At 38.5% G+C, this 26136-nt stretch overlaps 1 protein-coding gene across 1 annotated transcript in view; it reads right to left on the reverse strand.

Moving 5' to 3' along the window:
* The window catches only part of SMAD4 (SMAD family member 4), a 78682-nt gene that overhangs the window by 48371 nt on the left and 4175 nt on the right, over window positions 1–26136 (reverse strand). Inside the window, exon 3 of the mRNA XM_072952220.1 lies at window positions 18372–18501. The gene's annotated coding sequence lies outside the window, so the exon portion shown is untranslated. The remainder of the gene's footprint in view (window positions 1–18371; window positions 18502–26136) is intronic.

Consider the following 26136-nt stretch of genomic DNA (forward strand, 5'->3'; position numbering starts at 1 on the left):
ATTTATTTTTTAATGGAGGTACTGAAGATTGAACCCAAGACCTCATGCATGCTAAGCATGTGCTCTACCACTGAGCTATACCTTCCCCTCTGGTGTTCCATGCTTCTATCCATAAAAGTGAAAACTAAAAATACTGTTGACTCTGAACCCTGTTTTTATTCCAGCAAAAATATTCTATATTTCAATCTCAATAGTTGATTAAAATTCATAGTATGTAATTTAGATCAATTAGATATTCAAAATTGTATTGCTAATGTAATCAAGACAAATATTTTAAACTTTGAGACTCAAAGTTTAAAAAAAAAAATTGTATAGGGAAATATGATAGGCTGATCAATAAAAGACTTTCCAGCCTAAGATATTATATTAAAATGTTCAGGGCCAAGTTGAATGGAAATATAAGATAAGGAGGAAAAGAATGGAGTCAAATTTGTTTCATTTTGTTTTGTTTTTTTCAAATTTCTTTCAAAGTGAAGCTTGGTCATGTATTTTTTAAATGGATGATAGATGTATTGATATGTAGATTTCCCTTGGATACACTTAAAGAATGATGTAACAGTTGTTCTAAAATGCCAATACCTATGCCAGAAATAACAAACTTTGCCATTATTTAAACTTAAGATGAAACATTTTAGATATGACCTTTAAAAGCACAAGATGAAACATAGTTTCTCAAAAATTTTTTAAGAGGTAAGCAAGCAAGAAATTTGAAAACCATAGCCCCAAAGCACTCCAAGGGAGCTAAGCTGTCACCTCTCCTGAGACCTCTCTGGGTGAAACATCTCCAGAAACATCTGGATCCCCAGATCTGTCTCTGTCCTGGGCAGGCAGAGGCTTGAGAGTTTTCTTTCCGTTTTGTTTTCTTTGATGGCTCCACCTTCTTATGAATTGGAGCATCCCCAGGGTGAGGAGAATACAGAACTTCAACCTTTTCATTCCAGAGGTTGAGACAGAGAGCTCTCACCTCCTGCACTGCCCATCTAGGAAGGAATAGAATAATATATTCTTGTGGAAATAACCTAGCCATTAACAGCTTCAGGCAAGAGTTAGTACACTGACAGTTTAGTTAACCTAATGTTTTAACAAATTATCCTAGTTGCCTTTGAAGATCACTTAACATTGATTAACCTGAACACTATAAGCATTTCCCACATTCCTAAAAGCACTATAGTAAACTCTATAATCTCCTTTGGCTTAAAGCATAGGAAGTTATGTTCGAGGGTGACTGATGTACATTTGACTATCAGGTGATTTGCTCTTTTAGCTTTAAGTCAAAGGAGCTAAAAGAGGCCAAAGACTTGAGGAAGAGAGAATAAATGGGGCCAAGTCTCCGTTTTCTCTCTTTCCTTCTTTGCCTTTTTTTTTTTTCCTTTCTTTCCTTCCTCTCCTTCTCTCTTTCTTTCTTTCTTTCTTTTCTTACTAAACCACTGTAATAGCCAGATCCAGCAAGGGCCACAAGGGCAGCTATGGACAGAATCCCTAGGTGGGGAACGGGTGGAGGCAGGCAGGAAGGAATTAGGTGGGAGGGGAAGGGAAATCACAGCCCAATTCTGTTTGGTGGCAGTCCTCTAAGTATTAACAGAGGCTGGGAGGCAGCTGAAAAGTGAAGGACAGGAGCAATACAACCTCGCTTTGTCAGCCCTAACCATTCATGCAATGAATGTTTTATTCAGCATCTACCAGGTACCAAGTACTAAGGGATTCAGTAACAAATCTACTATATATAGCATATGCCCTTGGGTAGCTACTGTCCAGTTGGGGAAGAATGAAATGTTAATAGACAGTTCTGGTGGCGTGGGAATGGAATATGTAAGAGAAAAGAGAAGGCGCAATCCAATCTTGCCTGAGGGGGTTCAGAAGGCTTCACCAGACACTGACATCCCAGCTAGATCTTGAGGTAAAGTAGAAGTTTGCCAGGAGTAAAAGGTTGAGCGGGGACTTTCAAAGCAGAAAAAACAGCCTAGAGATATGGAAGTGGTTGGTGTGTTTGTGAATGGTTAAAAAAAGTCAATATGTAGCCGTAGATATACTTGGCCGTATACAATACAAAACACGATACACTACTTATAAGAGGTTACTTATTACAACATTGTTTGTTGTAACAGACTGTTGGAAATAACTTACCAAAAGGAAGCTGGATAAATCAATTATGGCACATCCATACGAAGAAACACTACATAACTGTTAGATAGAGTGACATTTTTCACTGTACTTACATGGAAAGGTCTCCAAGGTTTACTGCTACACGACAAAGTAAGGTCCAGAACAATGTGTGCATTATGCTATCTTTTCTGTTAAAAACGAGGAAAAATTATGTATACTTATAATAACTATGGTTGTACGGAGTGGAGGGGGAACTAGGCAGATGGGACAGGGGTGGGAGGAAATTTTTCACTGTATAATTTATTTTTGACCCAGATAAATGTATTACCTACTCAAAAAAATTGAACTGAAACTTGATTGAAACTTGAAATTCAAAGTGACTGGAATGTATATTCTCATTCCTCTCCTTTAAGAGTCGGTGATCTTCTCAGAACCCTGATGCTTGTCAGGGTAGGGGGCCCCTTCTTTCTGCTCCCAGACTAGGCTGTGAGTTCCCTGAGGACAGAGGTTTTCCTCACTCTCTCCTAACACTAGGCCTTGCACAGAATGTTAGAATGTTTGTTGAGTGAATGCATGGAGGAGAGAGGTGGGAGATGAGGCTGGGAAGACAGATTTGGGACCAGACTATTAAGGAAGACATGCTGATAAGCTGAACTCTTATGAACTCCGAGTTTTGTTTTTTTTTTTTAAACAGTGTTACTGAGGTATAATTTTCATTTGTAAACTTTTTTAAGTAGAGAGATGAATTTGGGTAAATGTACACATAGCGCAACCACCACCACAATCAAGTGGCGGATGGAACACTTCCATCACTCCAAAACTTCCCCTTCTACTCCTCTGCAGTCAGTCCTCAGCCCCATATTCCAGACCCCAGGTAATCATTGACAATGCTTCCTGTTTCTAAGGTTTTGGTTTTTCTAGAATTTCATATAAATGGAATCATACAAATGCAGTTTTTTTGTCTCTGGATTCTTTCACTCAGCATGTTATTTTTGAGATTCAAAATGTTATTGTGTGTATTAGTAGTTAGTTCCTTTTTATTGTTCACTAGTATTCCATCGTATATATATGCAAATCCATGGAAACTGAAAGTAGATTCGTGGTTGGGGAGAGAGACAGGGATGTATTGGGAGATACGATGTTTCTTTTTGCACCAATGGAAATGTTCTGGAATTAGGTGGTGCTGATGGTCATACAAAATTGTGAATATACTAAAAAACACTGAATTGTACCCTTTAAGATAGTTAAAATTCACAGAAACAGAGAGTAGAGTTGTAGTTGCTATGGGCTGGGGGGATGGGGAAGTGTTGGTCAAAGGATACAAATTTCTAGTTATAAGATGAATAAGTTCTGGCGACCTAATATATAGCATGGTGACTATAGTTAACAGTACTGTATTGTATAATTAAAAGTTGCTGAGAGAGGGGGAGGGTATAGCTCAAGTGGTAGAGTGCCTGCTTAGCATGAACAAGGTCTTGAGTTCAATCCCCAGTACCTCCTCTAAAAATCAACAAACAAACAGACAAACAAACCTTACTACCTCCCCCCAAGAAATATATAAATAAATAAATAAGAATTTTTAAAAATATAAATAAACAAATTTTAAAAAATTGCTAAGAGAGTATGTCTTAAATGTTCTCACCACACACACAAAAATTATAATTATGTAAGGTGGAAGATTTGTTAACTAACCTTATAATGGTAATTATTTTGCAAAATATACATGTATCGAATCATCATATTATATACTTTAGACTTACATGATGTTGTATGTCAATTGTATCTCAATAAATGTGGGGGAAAATAAAATGGTTAAAATGGTGAGTTTTACGTTATGTAAATTTAGGTAAGCCTCACTAGCATGGTTACTAAGCAAATAGTCCTTGGAGGCAGACTGACTTGGTTCAGGTCTCCATTTCATTCCTTACTAGCTATGAGACTTTGGACAAATTATTACAAGCCTCAGTTTCTTCATCTGTGAATTGGGGGTAAAAAGAGAGCCTCTGTCACAGAGCTGTGGGGAGGATTCAGTGAGATAATATAAAGCACTCAACATGGAACTGGTAAGCTTCTAGTCAGTTCTGGCTACTTTTTAATTCACCCACACCTGCCATACCTCAAGTCTCAATCTGCAGATGGTTAAACTGAACCATCAAGAAAAAACCCTGTCCCCATGTCGAGGGATATTCTATAAAAGAACTCGTCTTCATTTTTCCAAAATGTCAATGTCATGAAAGACTGGAGAACTGTTCTAGATTGAAGGAGATTCAGTAGACATGACAGTTAAACCCTATGCATGATTCTGAATTAGATATGGGGAAAAAATTGCTCTAGAGGACATTATTGGGACAGACAATTGACAAAATTGTGTCATGGACGACAGATTAGATAATAGTATCAAATCAGTGTTAGATTTCCTGACTTTGATAACTGTGGTGTGCAGGGCCAGGGCTAGGGTGTGGCGAGCAAGGCTCCTAAGGGTACAAAATTTAAGGAAGCCCTCACGGGGTCCCTCAGTGCCAGGCTTTCCTTGCCTCCCCCTGGATCTGGCCCTTGTGTTGTGAGGTAAGAGAACATCCTTGTTCTTAGGAAGTAGTAAGGGGGAAGGCATACCAATGTATGCAACTAACCCTCCAGGAATTCAGAACTAATAATATACAGGTAGACAGAGAAACTGTTAAAGCATATGGGGCAAAATGTTAATAACTGGTGAATAGGGAAAAAGGGTAAACAGAAGTTCTCTGTACTGTTCTTGCAAGTTTCCTGTAAGATTGAATTTTTTAAGTCACTTGTCCATGTAAAGAAGTTCCTTTAGCAGTAGAGCTGGAATTTGAACCCCCTCTGGCCTCCAGCCGTCCACACACTGCCGTGTGGAGCTGCCCTTGACTCAAATAACTATAACCCGAAGCCAGAGCCTAAGAGGGCTCCTGACCAGATGCCTCAGGGAGGAAGTAGCCCCAGGTGCCTTAGAACAGTGTTTCTCTAACTTTTAACATGCACACGGATCACTTGGGGGTCCCGTTAAAATGTGGATTCCAATTCAGTGGATTCAAGGTGGGCCTGGAATGTCTACACTTCTCACAAGCTACCAGATGAGGCTGATACTGCTTGCCTCAGAGTTCCAGAGGCAAGACCCTTGACTCTGGAGCCCAGAACTCTAGGGTCTAAAATGGAACACTTACTGGGGAAGGGAACAATGGGAAGGAACTCTAGGAGACAGTCCAGAGTAGTGGTTCTATGCACTTCAAATGCTTTTCAACCGTAAGTTCAGCTTTCTTTTTTCAAACATCTTTTCATGCAATAAACACGCAGAGTGAGCCTACTGGGTACCGTACTTCAGAGTAAGGAATTGAATGGTGATGAACATTAACTGAAAGAGTTACAATTTATCCAGTCTTCCCTTTTCCCTAGGAGACTCCAAATCAGCCTAAAATCTAGACAGTTCTTAGTTCACCGAGTGAACTTGGCGTCTAACACTTTCACTTAGTGTCACAGGCACAAGAGGGAACATTGCAGGCAGGGAGTGCTGTAAATAACGATTCCATCAAAAACAAAACAAAACATTAAGAAAAAAAGAGTTGGCATTTGTGCTGTGGTAACATTTTTAGTGGTAGAAGAATTTTATAATGGATTGTACAAAGGGTTTTTCGCTTTCAGCTCCAAGGCGGAAAATATCTAACCTTAACGTCGCCAAAATCTTTTCTTTTTAAGGCATTTTTCTTAGGAGGCAGCCTTGAGGAAAGTAATTACTTTGGACCAAAATTACAGTTACTAATTTTTTTTTTTTTTTTAGAGATTTGAGGATAATCAAGTGCCATCTTGTAGAGGGGAGGTATCTGAAGGAGAAGAAGGATGCTGTGAGCATTGAAGCAGCACACACCTCCCACCTACTCCTCGGGAAGGAGCCGCGTGAAGGATAAGGATCGCTGGTTCCAAGACTTAGCCTTTCAGTCCCCCTCTTCCAAGGAAAGGTGGCCAGCAGAACCCTCACCTCTCTGAGGCTCCCAGAACACTTGCTGCTGCTCTGAGAGTTTTCTTTCCTTTCTCCCAGTAGCAGCTGCTGCCTCTCAGCTTTTGTTTCTTCCCCTTTCCTTCGCTCGGCTGACTTTCACTTCCCTGGCACTTCTGATAAGCTGCACCCCACCCTTCCTCCCCTCCACTCCCTCCCGCCTGCGGCTGCCCGGAGCTTGCCGGAGCCTGCCTGCGAAGTCGCCGTGGTGGAGAAGCACTGCAGGATCCAGGGTCCACTCCTACGATGCGATGCACGGGAGCCACAGTCCTTTCTGAGGCCATGCGAACCTCTTCCATCGCTGGGGTCCCTGCGCATCCACGCATGCGTCTTTAATCAGCAAGGAAATGAGAAGGCCCTGGAGGCTACTGGTAGTAGGAGCTGTTTCCTCTCCTTTTCAGGGAGGCTGGTTATCTGGTCAGCTCCTACCTGGTCCAACAACACCTACCCTCTCTAAAAAAGATGCCCTGGCTCAGAAGTCCCCCCAGCCTGGATGCCCCGTCTGCCCTCCCCAGCACACAGATAACTGGCATGGGGGTGGGGGGGGGGAGCTCTGAACTTGATCTGAACTTGCCTGAGGCTACATGGGTTAGTTAGAATGCAGGTCGTTACTCCCTTCCTAACCACAGTCCACAAAGGCTCCCTGGAAAGAGTTCTTTGTTGGAGAGTTTGACCCAAAGGCCCTGGAACTTGGGCTCATGCCCTCCTCCCCTCCAGCCTGCCCTCCATCCTCAGTGCTCCTCTAAGGGAGCAAATCAGAACTGGTTCTTCAGCCAGTGAAAAGGCCAGTGGACAATCACAGGCCCAGGCCTGGGGTTTGCCCTCCGTCCCTCCCTTCCTCCCCCACCTTTCCACCTCTCAGTCACCCATAATACGCAACTCTCTGCCTGCCAATGACTCCATCCCAGCTGATCTCATCCAAAAAACCACAAGCCCCCAAAGGCACTTGATTTCCTACTGTCTTTTGTGTTTGCATGCTCCTTCATTAGGAGACAGTAACAGTGCTGGGGATTATGGATGGTCTTTGGAGTTAAGGGGACAAATGTTCAAATCTTGGCTCCATAGCTGTGTTCCTAGGCGAGTTACTGAACTTTCTCAGCTTTAGTTACTTCATCTGTAAAAATCGGTATCATCACACTTGTTTAAAGCCTTTTTTTCCTTGAGAATTAACTAAACTCTCTCCAACAAAAATTTATTGAGTGTCTACTATTGCCAGGCACTGCTCTAGATGGGGATGTGGTGGTGTATGAGACAAATTCTTTGTCTTTAAAGAGCTTACATTCTATAGACAATAAACATGTAGCCAAACAAATAGTATAATATTAAATAGCAATAACTGTAATTTTTTTTAAAAAGAACATAGAGAATTACTAGATTTGAAGACAGGGTGGAGTAATAGTTTAAATAGGGTGATTAGGGAAGGTTGTCTACGCACGTGACATCTGAGCATGGACCTGAATGACATAAAGGAGTGAGCTATACAAAACTCTGGGGAGAGCAGGTTAAAGATCCTGATGCAGAAATGAACCTGGTGTGTTCATGTACCAACAGTACAATCAGTGCAGCTAGGGCAGGGTAAGAGAGAGGAACACAGCTGGAGTTAAGATCAGAGAGGACATACGTGTGGGAAAGATTTAGCATGTAGTAAGTGTTCCATAAATTATTCTTTTTTTTTAAATGTATTTTTAAAATTTTTTTGTTCGGGGGAGGTAATTAGGTTTATTTATTTATTTTTAGAGGAGGTACTGGGGATTGAACCTAGGCCCTCATGCATGCTAAGCATTTGCTCTACCACTTGAGCTATACCCTACCTGCCCCATGCACAGTAAATTATTCTTAAAAGGATGTCATTTTCCTTACAGGGCTGTATACTCTTTGAGGACATTCATTCATTGAACAAATATTTACTGAGTACCTACCAGGTGGCAGATAAAGTGCTACAAGATAGGGATGTAATAATGAACAAGACAGTCATGGGAGAGGAAAATAATAAGAAAATGAGCAGGTTCAGAAAAAACAGCTGAGGCTACCTACTGCAACCTTAGGAGCTGAAATTGGACTCAGTGGCATCCTGACTCTTGGCCATACTATTGTACAACACTGCCTAGGAAAGTGCCCAGTGAATCATTATTTGAATATTAAGAGATAAAAAAAAGAGATACAATTATGATTGGATTACCACATTCTGTTTCTTATTTTGTAGTTGGCTTGATTCCTTTGATAACTATGTAAGTTTAAAAAACTAAAGATCTAATCTGTTCTTAGAAACAATAATTAGTACATATATGAAAACTAAAAAAGTGTGCAGTGTACTGTTTATATGTATTTACATGCAATATAATGTATATGCACAGTCAAACTGTAATAATTCTACATGATAAAACTAGGGGGGAAAAGAAAAAGAGATACAAGGTAAATATAAACAAATGACTCCATTTAATAACACTCAGAATAGACCTTAGAGTGGAAAATGGCACAACGGACAAAGAAGACTTCATATGCAGTATAGACTAAGAAGCTGTAAAGATTATAAACTACATGCACTTAACAATACCACTTCAAAATACATAAAGCAACAACTGACAGAAGAGTCAACAACAGTAATTGGAAATGTAATATACAGATCTTCCTTGACTTATGATGGGGTTACATCCTGATGAAAAGTTGAAAATGCATTTAATACATCTAACCTACTAAATATCATAGCTTAGCCTAGCCTACTTTAAACACGCTCAGAACTTACATTAGCTGACAGTTAGGTAAAATCATCTAATACAAAGCATATTTTATAATAAAATGTTGAATATTTCATGTAATTTATTGAATACTGTACTGAAAGTGAAAAACAAAGTGGTTGTATGGGTACAGAATGGTTGCAAATGTATTAGTTGTTCACCCTGGTGATCTTGTGGCCAGCTGGGAACTGTGACTCACTGCCACTGCCCAGCATCAAGAGAGAGTATTATACTGCACATCGATAGCCCAGGAAAAGATCAAAGTTCAAAACTCAAAGTACAGTTTCTACTGAAAGTGTATCACTTTGGTATGATCGTAAATTTGAAAAATCTTAAGTTGAACCATTATAAGTTGGGGACTGTCTAGGATACCTTAGAAACTGATAGATCAAATAGTTTGTTTTTAAAAAGTGAAGATAAAAAATATTTTAATGACTCAATTAGTAAGTTCAATCTAATAGAGAGCTTTATACCCAACAAGTAAAGGCTATATATATTCTTTCCAAGAATATGTGGAATAGTCACTAAGATCAGTCATGTACTAGTCATGCACCTCAATAAATAAATTCTAAAGAGTTAACATCATACAGCCCATGTTCTCTGATCATAATGCAAAAACTTTAGAAATCAATAACAAAAGGATAGCTTAAAAATTCCTAAAAAATCTGAAAATGTAAAAAAATACCATTAAACACTAGAATAAAGAAAATTACAATAAGGGGAATTATAAAATACAGTGAAAACACCATGTGTCCAAGTGTATGTAAGGTAATACTTAAAGGGGATTTATAGTACAATATACATTTATTTAACAAACAAGAAATATTGAAACCAAATGAGCTAAGTGTTCAGTGCAAAAGCCCATAAAGATAAGGGCAAAAATCCATGATATTTGATGGTGGTGGGGAAGAGGGAAGACTACTGAAATTGATCATTCTGTAATAAGACAGATCAAGAAAAAGTAGAAAGATATACAAGTAAACAGAACACAAAATAAAAAGGAGGAAATAATTTACAGACAAAATAGTCATTTTTTAAAAGATTATGAACTACTACATGCAAATAATTTGAAAATCTAGATGAAAGGAATACACAGCTGGAAAATATAAAATACCTAGTGACACAAGGAGAAACAGAAATTTTGAATAAAAAAATAACCATGAAAAAATTTGAAACCAGAGTGGGGGTGGGTATAGCTCAGTGGTAGAGTGCACACTAGCATGCACGAGGTCCTGGGTTTAATTCCCAGTACCTCAATAAAAAAATTTTGAAATCATAATGTGATTCCCCCACCCCATCAGATATAAACATATATATATATATATTTGCTTATATTAAAAAATAATGGGATAATAAGCTACAATGGAAAAGAATCTGAAAAAAAAATGTATGTACATGTATAACTGAATTGGTTTGCTGTACAGCTGACACTAACATTGTAAATCAACAACACTTCAATAAAAAATAAAATAAAATAAAATAAAATGAAACAGAAAAAAAGAAATTAAAAAAGGGAGAATAAATTATAAAAATTATTTAAAACTACTCATGAGAAAGAGGCAACGATAGATAAGCTAGAATTCTCTAAATACACCTTGTTCTATGGATTTTATTGTAGAACTATGACACTATGAAAGTATTCAACATAATTATGAAATAAAACTAAATTCAAATAAAAAAGCAAGCCCTAAAACGTGAAAACAAATTGAAATAAACCTAATTGCATATCACGTTGGTGGCACACAGAGAGGAGCTATTCCAAGTAACTGAAAAACAAATAATTTGACTCTACATACCTTAAGGACAAAAGAATGGCAACACATACACACACACACAATCTTAAAAACTATTTTTGATGATCATACTGGTGGTGGAGTTTTGGTATTATTATTCTGAAACTGTTAGTGGTATTGCAGGATAAAGCAAATGAGTAATTATATTGGTGTTATTGAGAATTGAGATTTCTGACACAGCAGAAAGGAGATCTAGACGTAAGCTGGATGAGGTTACACAGTCCTTAATTTGAACTGGAAGTATGTGGTGGACAGAACCTAAGATGATCCCCACTGAAGATCTCTTGGGGAGAGAGATCTTTGTACACTCCCATCCCCTTGAGTGCAGGCAGAACTTGTGACTATGATGAGATGTCACTCTCGTGATTAGGTATTATTAAACAGCAAAGGGATATGATATGAAAGGATTTTGCAGATACAATTAAAGCTCTAAATCAGTTGACTTTAAATTAATCAAGAGATTATCCTAATCAGGTAGCCCTTTAAAAGAGGATCTAGAAGTCAGACTCAGGATGGTGAACCCTTAGATGTGATCTCTTTTTTTCTTTTCTTTTTTTTTAAACATTTTTTTTTTTTAATACAGAAACAAAACAAAGAGACCCACTACCACCACTGCTGTTTAACATGACAACAGACGACTATCAGGGTATTGCCACGCAAGAGAAAGAAAGAGACTAAGAATTAGAGGGGGAGAGAGAGAAGCTTGTTATTGTTCTTTACATGTCATTTCCATTTAGATGGAAAACCCAAGATAATTAGCAAATTATTAGGTCTAATAAAAATTCAGGAAGGTTGCAAGATAGCAGGGCAACATTCAAAGGTCAATAGTATTTCTCTACACCTTCAAAACCCAGTAAATAAGATACCATTTATAGTAGTCATAACACTATGACATATGTAGAAATTGAACTACCAAAGAATGTCCATAAAATTTTGTCTGCCCTCCATATTCATGGGTTCCACATACTCTGATTCAACAAACCCTGGATCAAAAATATTTGGGAGAAAAGTTCCAGAAAGTTCCAAAAAACAAAACTTGAATTTGTCATGCACTCGCAACTATTACAAAGCATTTATATTGTATTAGGTATTATAAGTAATCTAGAGAGGATTTAAAGTGTACAGGAGGATGTGCATAGGTTCCATACAAATTTTAATATAATATAAGGGATTTGAGCATCTGCAGATTTTGTATCTGAGGGGGTCCTGGAACCAATCTTCCACGGGTTCCGAGGGATGACTGTATCTGGATAAAAATGTAAAACTCTACTTATTAAAATGCATAAAGGAAAACCTGTGTAAATGAGAGCATATTTTATGTTCATTGGTAGAAGAGCTTAACATTGTAAAAATAGCAATTCTCCTAATAATCTCCTAATTAATCTATAAATTAAATGTAATTGCATCAAAATTGTAGGCGAAGAGAATTTGATTCTAAAATATATACAGAAGAACACATCTATAAAAATTAAATAGTTGAGATACTTCTCAAAAGAAGAGCAAAAGGGGGGGATGTGCCCTACCAAATAATGAGGTATATTGCAAAGCTAGAATAATCAGGACAGTGTGGTTTTGGCCCAAGAATAGCCAATAGAGCGGTGAAACAAAAGAGATCAGAAGCAAAACCTTATTAACATGGGGAACTCGGGATAGAAAGACATCACTACTCAGTGGGAAATCAGTGAATTATTTAGTACATGGTCAGGAAACTTGTCTCACTTTAAGGAGAATAATTAACTTGAATCTCACAACACATGCATAAAAAAACCTCAAGGAGATTAAAGTCCTAAATTTGAAAAGCAGTATTATAAATCCAACAGAAGGAAATATAGAATATTGTTGGGACTTTAGGAGTAGGAAATTTTTCTCTAGAAAGATGCCAAATGCACAGATTTTAAGGGGAAAAATCTTTAGTTGGATTAAATCAAAATTAACTATTTCTGTCCTATGGAGGCCATCATAAAGAGAACTAGTAGACAGGTGGTCAATGGGGAAAAGTTATTTGTAATATTCAAAATCGACACAAAATAACTATTTATAATATTCAAAACCTCCTTCAAGATAGCTTTAAGGAAAAGACAGGGAATCTGACAGGAAACTAAATAAGCGTAGGCTATCAAAAGGCAATTCACAGAAGGAGAAATCTGAATGACTAATACGTCTATGAAGAGATGTTTAACCTCATTAGTAATCAGTGAAATGTAAATTAAGACTAAATACCATTTTACATGTCTCAGACTGGAAAAAAGAAAAAAGAAAACCAGACACCATTTACTGCTGGCAGTGACTGGGACGACAGGATGTTTGAGGCTCTCTTGGTGAGAGTGTAAATCGGGCAGTCCTTCAGGAAAGTCATGGGCATCACTGCGTGAAGATGAAGCTAGGCAGTCCTTAGACCCCAGCAGCTCCATTCCTGACCTTATCCTCCAAAGAAACTTAAGGTTGTTGTGAGAATCAAGTGAGTTTACATTCAGGAATCAAACATTAGTTCTTTTGTCCCATCCCTTTTTAGGCAAACTCTTATTTCCAAGTGGCTCTCAGACTTTTTAACCTGGATGTACAGAATGAAGTTGGCAAAAGGGGTCTAGAAACAGAATACCCTTTCACGAGCTGACTGATTGCCAGCACTAAGCCTCTTGTCAGTCACTTCCAGGTTAACAATTCTAAGAGCAAGAACACTTTACATCCTGTGAGTACCTGAGAATTTGCTAAGCATTTTTACATGTGTGATCTCAGTCCAGCCATTCAATAATTCTGTGAAGAAAGTGCCATTAACTCTTTTTTTTAATAGATGAGAAAACAGAGGCTCAGAAGATAAAAATCCAAAGGAGTCTCATAGCTACGACCCAGGATTGTCAGGATTTCCATGGATCCCACGGCTAGGGAGTACAGTGACTATTAGTTTAGAGTGGTTCCTACCCTTTTGGTTGCAAATAATAAAACTTCGAGAGGAAAAACAGAGGGAGGAAAGCCCTAAGGCGATGGGGAAGGCTTTCATTTCTACCCAAAATGTAACTGCTCTTGTCATGACTTTTCCTGGTCCACAGCCTCTCATTGCTCCTCCCCACTCTGCCCTGAGCATTAACCCCACCAGACCCCACCTCCCCAATCTCATCTACCACCATCACTTCCTTCCAAGGCCTCACTTAGCAGAAACCATCACGGATGAAGCCACCACTGCTACCTCAAGGGCATTCGCATTAGCAGGATCTCAAAAAAAAAATCAGGAAAGGGTGATGGAGAAAAGTATGACCAAGAAAAAAGAAAAAAAAATGCCAAAAGAAAATATACAAATGGCAAAAGCACATGAAAAGAGGCTCAGTAGTAATAGTCATCAGTGAAATGCAAAGTAAAACTGCAATGAGGAGCGTCTTTATGCCCACTAGGATAGCTAAAATTGAAAAGATTGGCCATTCCAAGTGCTGACGAGGATGTGGAGCACCTGGAATGCTGGTAGATGTGTAAAACGGTACAGTCACTTTGGGAAGCAGTTTGTTAGTATCTTAAAAATGTGTTTTTACCACATGACCCAGCAATTCTACTCTTAGTTATTTATCCCCCTTAAAATGGCAAGAAATTAATTTTCCCCTCAAGAGCCTACAGAAGACCTCTCAACACTCTGACATTAGTCCATTTAAACTGATTTTGGACTTATCTCCAGAACTATGAGATAATATATTCATGCTGTTTTCAGTCGCTAAGGATTTTGGTAATTTGTTACAGCAGCAACAGTAAACTAACACACCTGGGTTATCTTTTAAATGTACAAATTACCATCCTTCTCCCCTGTAAATTCCGATTCCATTAGTCCAAGTGGGGAGTCCAAGAATCTGTTTTTTAACAAGGTGATTTTTACCTTCAGGTAAATTTGGAACTACTAGTGTAGTGGATGGTGATAACCTAGCCAAATTCCTCATCACCAATTTTCTATTAACAGACTCCATCTGCTTTGATTGTGGAGACATGACCAAGGATTGACGAATCCTGGCAACACTCGAGTGAGTGCTTGAGACTGGTCCACAGGTAGACACGTGGCCCATGCTGGCCAACCACAATCCTACTCTGTGAATTTACACAGGGAAGCTGTTTTTTCCCCTTGTGCTGGGATTGCTATGTGAGGATGAGTCATCGGTCTGTCGTTGCTGGCAACCATCCCCTCTGACTACATGGAGGAAGCCCATCTGCGGCAGGAAAGAGGATGATAAACAGAGGGGAGCAGAGTTAAAGGTCAGAAGGAGAGAGAGGGAGACCCTGACTCCTCTGACCTCTGGATCCATTTGCATCTGATGCTGGTACCATCCCTGCTCTTTTGACTCATAAGAAATCAATAAATCCTATTACTGTTCAAGCTCTTTGAATTGTTTTTCAGTCATTTGAAATATAAAGACTCCTAACCATCATACCAGGGTGACTACCGTACTGGGATGTTGTGTGGAATGGATCCTTTATATTGTCTGGCTCTCTCTTCACCCATTTCTAAATCCAACATCAAATGCTTTATACTTGTCTTTGCCAGTTTACACACGTCTGGTCAGAATTTATATACTAACTGCGTGGAGATTTTAGTCATTTTCTCTCTACCACTCATGGGAACTCCTTCACATCATAGACCACGTAGAGTCGGTCTCCACCAACTATATGTTCAGGCTACCTTTTCTACTTCTAATCCTGTTCCCTCTCATCTATTTGGTGACAAGAAATTCTGGGGTGGTGGCTCTCCTCGAGTGAAACAGACTCTGCAAAACTATGATTGCTTTTGTTCAAAGTTCTGTACAAAAATATCTTCTGCTGCCACATTATGTGGGGTTTTATAGGCAGCCTTTGCTTAAAGTAAGGAGCAAAGAGGTTAAGTGTTAACTATAAGATTCTCCCCCATTATTCAAGTTATTTCTGTGATGATTGTTTTCGATCTTTTAATTCCAAAGTCTCTCAGTTCCAGCAGATACAGTTAAACACTGTCATCTGCAAAATCTGCCTGGTATAAATCCTCATTGTCAAGGCGATGGGCTTATAGCAATACAAACTGGGACTGAACAAAGGAAGCCCAGGCTTTACTGAAGGCTCACACACAGACCACCTTTGGCAGCACCGTCAGGTCCTTGGTGCAGTCTGGCTGTAAAACTTAGTAGAAGAAACTGAGAATTTCTAGCTTTTCCCTCTGCCAGCAGAGTGGAAAAGGGCACTGGTTAGTCGTCAGAAAACTGAGTTTAGTCTTGGCTCTGCCATTTATTACCATTTAGTAAACTTAGGCAAGTCAGTTAACACCTCTTGGTTTTAATTTTTTCATTTATAAAATGAGATTCATGATACTCCTCTACCTGCCTACTTCACTGACTGGTTGTAAGCACTAAACAGGGTATAAGATGTAAGGTCTTACAATGCACTAACACGGATGTAAGCTTTAATCATGTGACCCTATTCCTAGATATGTTTACCCAAGCCTGGGATTGTAGAACTGTGACTATTGTACTTACTAAGATTGAAAAAGTGAATTGCTTCTCATAAATCAACTTATTTAATGTCCATTCAGTGTAATGAGTTAGGAATTATGCAGGCTCACATATAGAGTAGCATCAAGTTTAGAACATCAGTTAGGATATTACTATATGCAAATGGTTGAAGATTCAAAGTATGGATGCACATAAAAATGTAAATAGATGCTACAAATTTCTGCAAAACATGCCTAAAAACAGTCTTCAGCAGATGCTTCTAAATTCTCTCTAGATTACAGCTTTTGAACAAAACGAAAACCCACTGGATTTGGATCAGAGATCTCTAAAACCTTCTCCACCCCACAACTGTCATTATTTAGTACTAAATTTAGAACAGATGGAGAAACCAGCAAGCAAGACAATGCCTGCATCTGCTAATAAATTAACACCGCTGAGCCCAGCCAGGAGAAAAATCTTGAGTGGTCTCTTCATGTGAGCTGAGCAAGGGCTCCCACTTTTGAGGCTTTTATAATCTATACAATTTACCTATACTGTTGTTTGCTAACATTTATTGAGGACTTACTATATGTCAGGAACTATTCTTAGTGTTTAACTCATATTAACCTATTTAATCTTTCCAACAACCCTGTGAGATAGATACTGTTACATTATCCAGTTTACAGAGGAGGACACTGAATCTCACAGAGATTAAGTGATTTTGCCCAACGTCACATGCTAGTGACGGAGCTAGGATTCCAAAGGTCACAGCCTCGGCCACTACGCTAAACTGCTATTCTAGAAAGACGCAGGTAGGAAGGAATAGAATGTCCTATGGCTTCATTTCATGCTTACGTTGTATCCTTTATTATTATTATTTTTACAAATACACCTACCCCTCTTGGAACGCTCTATAGGTCTGGATCACAGCATTTAACGCTGGGTTTGCACATAGTAGGTGCTCAGTTGGTATTTATTGATTTGATCATGGGCTATATTATCCAGATATTTAGGTTGTTTTGAACACAAAATCATCATAAGAACTTAAAGGAGCTGAGCAATATCACGAGAGATGTGTCCGAGCCTTGAATTCTGGTGAGTCCCACGCCCATGATGTATGTTTGTACTGCTTTGCAAGTCATTTTCCCTCCTTGTCTCTCCCTGGTGGCTGTAAAGCTCCTTGAGGACAAGGATAGTGTCCAAGTCATCGCTGCATCCTCAGCGACCAGCCCAGTGCCTGATGCATTGTATTAGGAAGTTTAATTGTGAGTGAGAGGAGCCCAAATGACATTTGTTAAAGCAGAAAGAGATGTGCTGTAAGGCTGCTGGGGGACTTACGGACTGAAGAAAGAAAGCAAAAGCTGCAGGAAGTAGAGGCTTCCCCAGGGCTCCACGCTGCTGGGACCCACTCTCTTTCCATTATCTCTTCTATGCCTGAGAAAAATACATCCAGAGCCCTGACTTAACAGACTTCCAGCTGAACTATGTGATACAGCAGTCTAGAGGCTACTTCTCTCTCCCAGCTCCAATAAGAACAGTTTTGAGGAAGACTCTGATTGGCTGAGTTTAGGTCCTGAGCTCATCTCCGATCAGTAACTCTGGAGCACTCCCACTGGTCACACCTAGAATGTGTGCTTATCCCTGGGTGCTGGGACGTAGGCTACCCAGCAGAAGCTGACTGTGGGACTGAGGATAGGATGATGTGGAAGCATGCTGGGAAGCCAAAAATAGTAACTACCATACACTGACTAGGATCTAAGTAGTGATGACTGAGGATATGAGCTGGAGGTACAGAGTGAATTATTTCCTTGAAGAAATGATTCCATATTGGAAAATGATAGGGCCTCCCTGTCATTCAGTTTACATACATTCATTCATTCAGTAAACATTTCTGAGTATCTATCAAGGGCCAGGCGCTCTTCTAGGTGCTGAGTAGACCTATCAGAAACAAAACAAAGTTTCTGTCCTCCAGAATTTTCCTTTCTAAAGAAGGGAGACAGATAATCAACAAGTGAACATGCAAAGACACACTATGTCAGTTGGTGATAGTATTTTGGAGACAAAGTAGGGTAAAGAAAATAGGACGTGGAGGAGAGGATGGTCAGGCCAGGCTGCTCGCATGAGATGATATTTGAGCAGAAACCTGAAGGAAATGAGATAGCTGGGGAAGGAATGTTTTCAAGCTCGGAAAACAGTAAGCAGAAAAGCCCTAAGATAGGCACATGCTTGGTGTGAGGACCGGCAAGGAGACAGAAGGAGTGGAGGATGGTAGGAGATGAGATTGGAGCAGAATGCGATTTACCTCGAAGCCAATGACACTTCCTGGGCCTCTGTTCCTGGGAGGAATTTCAGGAGCTGAGAGTTCTAGGTGGGGTGGTGGAGCCAGGCTATAGTCTAGAAGCATTTCTGTGTAAGCATGTCTGGTAAATTGCCTAAAAATATACCAGAAGAAAGGGACCTGAATTAATTGTTGTGATTTATTTTCTCATTCTAAATTAACACTCAATTCTGTACCTTATTTTATACCTGTAATTTGTATTCTTTTCCTTAGTAAGGCCCTGTGTCCCCCTTTCCCTTCCCTCCTATTCACCTATCGGGTAAGCTTCAGGTTGGGTAAAATCTGGATCCCACCCTGGACCAGCAAGATTGGAAGTGGCAGTGCAGAGGGCTGGCACATAAGACCTGTTAGACCTAGGTCGGGATTTTGACCTTTTCTCTTCAGTGAGATGCGGTATCATTGGGAAGTTTTGAGCAGAGTGGTGACATGACCTAATTGTACTTCTAAAGGATCACTCTGACTGCTGACACTGAGGCAGACTGTGTAAAGCAGCACTGTCCAGTTGAAATACAATGAGAGCCACATACGTCATTTTAAATTGTCTAGTAGGTATATTAAAAACAGCAGACAGGTGAAATTAATTTTAATAACATATTTTATTTAACCTAACATGTCCAAAATGTCATTTCAACACATAATCAATGTAAAAAAAGATTGAAATATTTTACATTCTTTTTCTCATATTGTCTGGAATCCAGTGAATATTTTCCACTTACAGCACATCTTGGTTTGGATTAGTCACATTTCAAATGCTCAGTAGCACATGTGGCCAGTGGCTTATACAGGTCCAAAGCAATGTGTCCTGGCCCCAACCTCCCCAAGCTGGGGGGCTGTAGGCACTCCCTACCCACTCTCCGGGCTGGTGGCGTACTCTGAAGGCAGTTCCCAAACTCCTTGGGAGTTAAAGCTGAAGTGAATGATAAGAGAACATTCCAGGCTCAGATCTGAGGTTTGACAATGATCATGCCTAATTTGTACACAGCACTTTTGGTTCTAATTGTTTATCTACATTAAATCACTTAATGTTCATGACAATTTAGTCATGGCGAACGTATTACTACTCCACATTCACAGATGAAGAAACTAAGGCATAAGAGAGATGAAATATCCAAGACCACATTGCGGTCTTAACTTCAGAGTCTGTGCTCCCATCTACTGTACCAGTGGTCTTCTTGGTGAAGTATTTCATCATTCCTTTTCCTCCTTGCGCTTGTTTTCCATTCCACCTCCCTTTATGAATAGTATTCTTATGTTTTTTTGTATATTTTATTGATCATCTTTTATTGATCATATTATATTTCTTGCAACAAAAATGTGAATATATTGAAAAATATTTTAAATTTCTTGTGAGAAGGGTTACAAAATTTCTTACAGATTGACTTGTCATTAAAATTATAAATAATTGATCAAAATAACTTAATTACAAGTTACTAATATGAAAAGTTAAATTTTATTGGAAATACATTTCTTAAGTGAGATCAATGAGTCTTTTTACAATTAGTTCTGTGTCCATTAGTTAACACTAAAGCATGATCAGATTCAACACCCATACTATCTCTATTTTTTCATTTTTATTGATGTGAGCCATGAGAATCTTGATTTATAAATCTTATAAAGAATCTTATAAGTAAGTAAATGGGGATAAAAATAATTTTCTAATAATAATGCTACCCAATTTTGGAACCATGTCCAAATTGTGTGCCCAAAATCACATAGTGATTGGTGATTGCCAGGGGCTGGAGGGAGGGGAAAACTGAGAATTGTTCAAAGGATAAGTCATACAAGATGAAAAATTGCTCAAGATCTGTTGTATAACAATGTGTACATAGTTAACGATACTGTAATGTACACTTAAGAATTGTTAGGGTAAATTTATGTTATATGGGTTTTTTTTTTTAAAGTACAAAAAAAAAAGAAAAAGAGTCAAGCTTGACCCATCAACTGATGAATGGCTAAACAAAGTATGGTATATCCATACAATGGACTATTTATTATTCAGCCATAAAAAGGAATGAAGTTCTGATACGTGGACATCACAGGGATGAACCCTGAAACTTTATGTAAGTGAAAGAAATTGGGCACAAAAGATCACATATTGTATGATTCCATTTATATGAAATGTCCAGAGTAGGCAAATCCATAGAGACAGAAAGTAAATTGGTGCTTGCCTAGGGTTACAGGGATGGGAAACAGGGGTGATAGCTAAAGAATAAGGGGTTTTCTTTGGGGATGATGAAAATACTCTAAAATTAATGATGGTGATGGTTGTACAATTCTGAATACACTGAAAGTCATTGAACTGTACACTTTAAATGAGCAAATAGTGTGGTATGTGAATTATACCTCAATAAAATTGTTTTTTAAAATTACACAGTGACTGTATTTTCTATTCCTACCTAACAAAATACCACAAAATTAGCAGCTTAAAATAACATACATTTATTATCTCACCATTTTGTAGATGAGAAGCCCATTGTGGGGGGAGGTGGGGAATGGTAGTTGTTGACTGAGTTTTCTGCTTAGGGTCTCACAAATCGAAAATTAAGGTGTTGCAAGGGCTGGGCTCTTAGCTGGAGGCTCTTGGGAAGAATAAGCTTCATTCTTGTTGTTGGTAGAATTGAGCTCCTTGCAGCTGTAGGACTGAGCTGTTTTCTTGCTGGCTGTTGGCTGGGCACCAATCTCAGCTCCTAGAGGCCACTCTCAGATCCTTGAATGTGGCCTCCTCCATCTTCAAAGCCAGCAATGATTTGTCAAGTCCTTATGCTTCAAACCTCTCCAACTTATCCTTCCATTACTAGCCAGAGAAAATTCTCTGGGTCGGATCCACCCAGATGATTTCCAGATCTTAAGGTCAACTGACTTCGGACATTAATTATACTTGCAAAATCCATTTATGGCAGTATGAGATTAGTGGGTGCTTCACTAAATGGCCAGAAAATAATAATCTTTAGAATTCTGCCTAGAATTTTTCATCAAAAATATTCTCTTTTTTAACCAGTTTTATTGGATATAATTGACATGTAACTCAAAAATTTTCTTAAGTCAACTTTTCATTGATGCATAACCTACATACAGAAAAATGCCCAAATCAGAACTGAATAACTCGATCATTTTCACACCAGGAACACACCCATATAATTCACCCTGCCCAGGTCAAGACTTTTAAGAGTTTTTAATGTATTATTATGGTAGGTAGCCTCTAAGATGGCCCCCTACAACAATCCCTGTCTCCTGGTATTTATACCCCTGCGTAATGAATGCCTTTCCTTTGAGTGTGAGCTGGACTTACCGATTCACTTCTAATGAACAGAATATGGAAGAAGTAATAGGATGTCACTTTCAAGAATAAGTTGTAAAAAAGACTGTGGTGTCTGTCTTGAATGCTCACTTTTCTCTTGGGTTCTGTAGGAAACCAGCTGGCACGTCATGAGACAGGACAGGCCCATGTAGCAAGGGACCAAGGTCTACCAATAACTATATGAGAAAGCTTGAAAATGGACCCCCTCCACTGAGTCTTTAGATGAACCCACATTCCTAGCTGGCAGCTTGACTACAATCTCATGAGGGATCTAGAGTCAGAAGCTGTGCCCAGATTCCTGACCTACAAAAACTGTGAGGTAATAAATAACAATGTTTTGGGGTAATGTGTTATACAGCAACAGATAACTACTACTAAATCCTAGATCCAAGTCCTTTATCGGCTATGGGTATCAGCAAATATGTTCTGTGGCTTGCCTTTTCACTCTTTTGATAGTATCTTTTACAAACAGAAGTTCCTAATTTAAGTGTCCAATTTAACAACCATTTCTTTATTGTTAGTGGTTGTATTCTGTTTAAGAAATCTTTGCCTTTCTCAGGTCAAGGAGCTATTCTATGCTATCTTCACATTTATAAATAAAATCCATCTGGAATTGATTTTTGTGTACTATTGTCTAAGGTAGGCATTAAGGTAACTGTTTTTCATTATGGATATCTGATTGACCCTCCATTTATTGAGAAGGAAATCCTTTTCCCATTGCATAGGAATTCCATATTTGGCATATATCAAGTGACCATATATATGAGTTTTTTATTCTGCTTCACTGGTTTATTTTTTCTTCTTACAACAATGTCACATTGTCTTAAAGATTGCAGCTTTACAGTAAGTCTTGATATCTGGTAGTGTTAAGGCTTCCAATTTTGTTCTTTCAAGATTTTCCTGGCTATTTTTGGTCCTTTGTATGTCCATTATAAACTTTAGAAATAGCTTATCAATTTCATCATATGTATGCCCACTTAAAATGCTGCAGAGCTTTTGATTGGGATTGCTACAGATAAATTTAGGGATAAATGACATCTTTCCAACACTGAATCTTCCCAATTTATTAACATGGTATACCATTCCATGTATTTGAGTCTTCTTTAATATATCTCAATGTTTTGTAGTTTTCAATGGAGAGGTTTTGCATACCTTTCATTAATTTATTCCTAGCTTTTTGATGGTTGTGATGCTTCTGTAAATGGTGTCATTAAAAAAATTCAATCTGTTTATTGTTGGAATATAAAAATAAAATTAATTTTCATTATACTGGTTGGGTATCCAACAACCTTGCTAAATTCACTTACTAATTCTAACAGGTTATCTGCTCATTCTTTTGGATTTTCTGTGTATATAATCACAAAATCTGCTAACACTGGCAGTTTTATTTCTTCCTTTCTAATCCTTAGACTTTTCACTCATTTTTCTTGCCCTAATACACTGGGTAAGACCTTCATAACAATGTTGTATGGAGACGGCATTAAGGGAGCATCCTTGTCTATTTTCCATTCCATGGGAAAAGCTTTCAATATTTTATTACTAAATGTAATATTTACTGTAATTTTTGTAGATAATATTCATCAGATGAAGAGCATTCCCTCCTATTCTCAATATGCTAAGAGTTCTTGTCATATGTAAGTATTAACTTGTACCAAAAAAATTTTGTACCTATTTAGATTATCTTAGCAATTTCCCCCATTTATTTTGTTAATGTGGTAAATAATATTGATTTTTAAATGCTTAACAAACCTGCCATTCTTTTTCTGGGGAGGGAGGTAACTAGGCTTATTTATTTATTTTGATGGCGGTACTGGGGATTAAACCCAGGACCTCATGCATGCTAAGCATGGGCTCTACCACTGAGCTATACCCTCCCCCACAAACCTGCCATTCTTAAATAAACTCCCTTTGTCAAAATGTCTTATTGTTTTTACATGTCACTGGATTCAATTAGCTAATTATTTTCTTCAGGGTTTTTTTGTAAGAGAAATTAGCCTGTAATTTTCCTGTCTTTTAATGTCCTTAAGTTTTGGCATCAAGGTTATGCTGACCTCATAAGATGAGTTGGGATGTGTTCCCTTTTTTTCTGTTTTCTGGAAGTGTTTTCTGGAAGGTATATTTCTTAATTGTTCAGAATGATTCACTAGTGAAACCATCTGGGCTTGGAGTTCTTTTGTTTTTTTTTTAGAAGGGTGAATTTAATCACAAATTCAATTTCTTTATTTCTTTAATAAATAGAAAAAGTGAATAGTCCTACATTTTTTCTTGTGTCAGTTCTAGCAAATTGTGTTCTTTAAGGAAGCTGTTTTAGTAATTTTATTTAAAATTAAAGTTATTTATAGTACCTTCTTTCAACTTATTAATATATGCAAGATCTGCAGCAATGTCTTCTCTTGCATTTCTGATAATGATATAGTATAAAAAATATTTTTAATAACCTATTATTAGATCAGCTGATGAATGGATAAGTAAAAGTGGTATGTCCACACAACAAAGTATTATTGGGCCATAAAAAGGAATGAAGTACGGATATAAGCTACAACATGGATGTATTTTGAGAACATTATGCTGAGTAAAAGGAGCCAATCACAAAGGCCCACATTTGTATGACTCAATTTGTATGAAATGTCCAGAATAGGCAAACTTATAGAGACAGAAAGTAGATTAGTGGTAGAAAGCAATTTATCGCTGTGCGGTTTGGGAGGAAAGTGGGAGTAACTGCCAAAGTGTACCATTTCTCTTGGGGATAATGAAAACATTCTAAAAGTGACAGTAGTGATAGTTGCACAACTCTGTGAATATGTGAAAAACCACTGACTTGCATGGTCTGTGAATTACATCCCAATAAAGCAATTAAAATCTATCATTGGACAGATTAGCTACTCCTTGATCTGAACTTGGTTAGATCCTCCTTCAGTATTCTTCAAAGCATCACACTGGAAACTACCCAACCTGAAAAAGAATTTGTTACTCAGTCATTCATGCTTTCACCCCAATATCAATATTTCAACTATCTCCTTCTTTGGTATCTTGGAGCACTGTACAATGGAGCCAGTAATGTAGACCTTTGCCTATAGAAAAATAGACCTTTGCCTATACTAGTTCTCAGGAAAATTGATTTTAGGAAATACTTCACATGAAAGCATCTCTTTATATCCTTAGAAAAACCTTTGCGTATCTCCAGGGGTACAAATACCCAAGTCTGAAGACCACTGAGTAGGCCATAGTGCCTCTCAGTACAGGCATATGGGGGAGAAAATCGATCACATTCCTGTATCTACCGGCTGTATGAAGATGTGTTCCATAGCAAGACCCCTCGGAAGCCAGTTAGGAACAGCATTTGGATTGCTGACCCAGACATGGATACGTCCACAAGGCCAGCTCCAGTCCAGGATGTCTGATGGAGATATGGTATCATTCAGACAAGTCTCTGATCTGGAAGCCACAACAATGAGGAGAACAACCTAAACAAAATGACCTTGGTTTCACTTGGTGACACTGAATTCAATGTTGCTTAGGTCTACCTGAGGCTGCCTGGCAGTTACAGGGGGATTTGCATAGCTAGGAAACTTGATCCCTCGCCTTTCCCCTTTTACTTTTTCATGGGTGAATTTAATCTTTGTACCTGCCATGTCTGCTGAGTGTATAATTAGCACATTGACATCAGAGCAACAGTGTTTCTCAGCTAGCTTTATTTAGGAGTGGAAATATTTTTTACTTTGGATAAACTTAGGCACTCCCTTCAACTTCCTTATTATCCTGGATATGGCAGCTTTTTAATCCTTAAAAATATGTCTGTCAAGGGCACAGAAATATCTGTGTCCAACTGTCAGCTGGAGTTACCCTGTCCTTTAAGATAAATGTGAAATTGGCTCAACCCTCTACTACCTCCCAATTCCATGGGTTATGTAAAGGTCACTGCCCTCCTTATAACCTGAAAATCCCTAGGAGACAGGCTCTTGTGCTCTGATTCCACTCCTCTGAACAGTGTTACTTTGGGATTGTCTCCCTCTCTCAGTCATGCTGCCCCTTTTCCACCCAGGTCAACCCAGTCGGGATTCAGAAGTTGTTCTTATCTGATGGTGTGCAGGGTTGAAGAGAGAAATCCAAAGCTTACGCATCCAGGAGACTTCAAAGAAAGTTTGGGGGAAATGGAGGGATTTACTTTCAAGAAACACAGCCACCATAAAATTGAACATCAGACGCCTTTGTTCTTAAGGTTCTCCCACCATTTCCCTATCCTGCATGGGGCTTGGCCTTCTTCCCTCATTCTTTATACCTTTGTTTTGACTTCCCTATGGACAGCGAAAGCCAACATCCTACTTCCTTAGGCAGAGAAATTCCTTTTTCCAGCCCTTTCCCTGAGTCTAAGTATCTGTCTGCGTATCTCAGAATGCCAAACTGAAGCTTTAGAATTAGTATTTATAAAGA

Source organism: Vicugna pacos, chromosome 30 (genome assembly GCF_048564905.1).
Source record: "Vicugna pacos chromosome 30, VicPac4, whole genome shotgun sequence".
NCBI lineage: Eukaryota > Metazoa > Chordata > Mammalia > Artiodactyla > Camelidae > Vicugna > Vicugna pacos.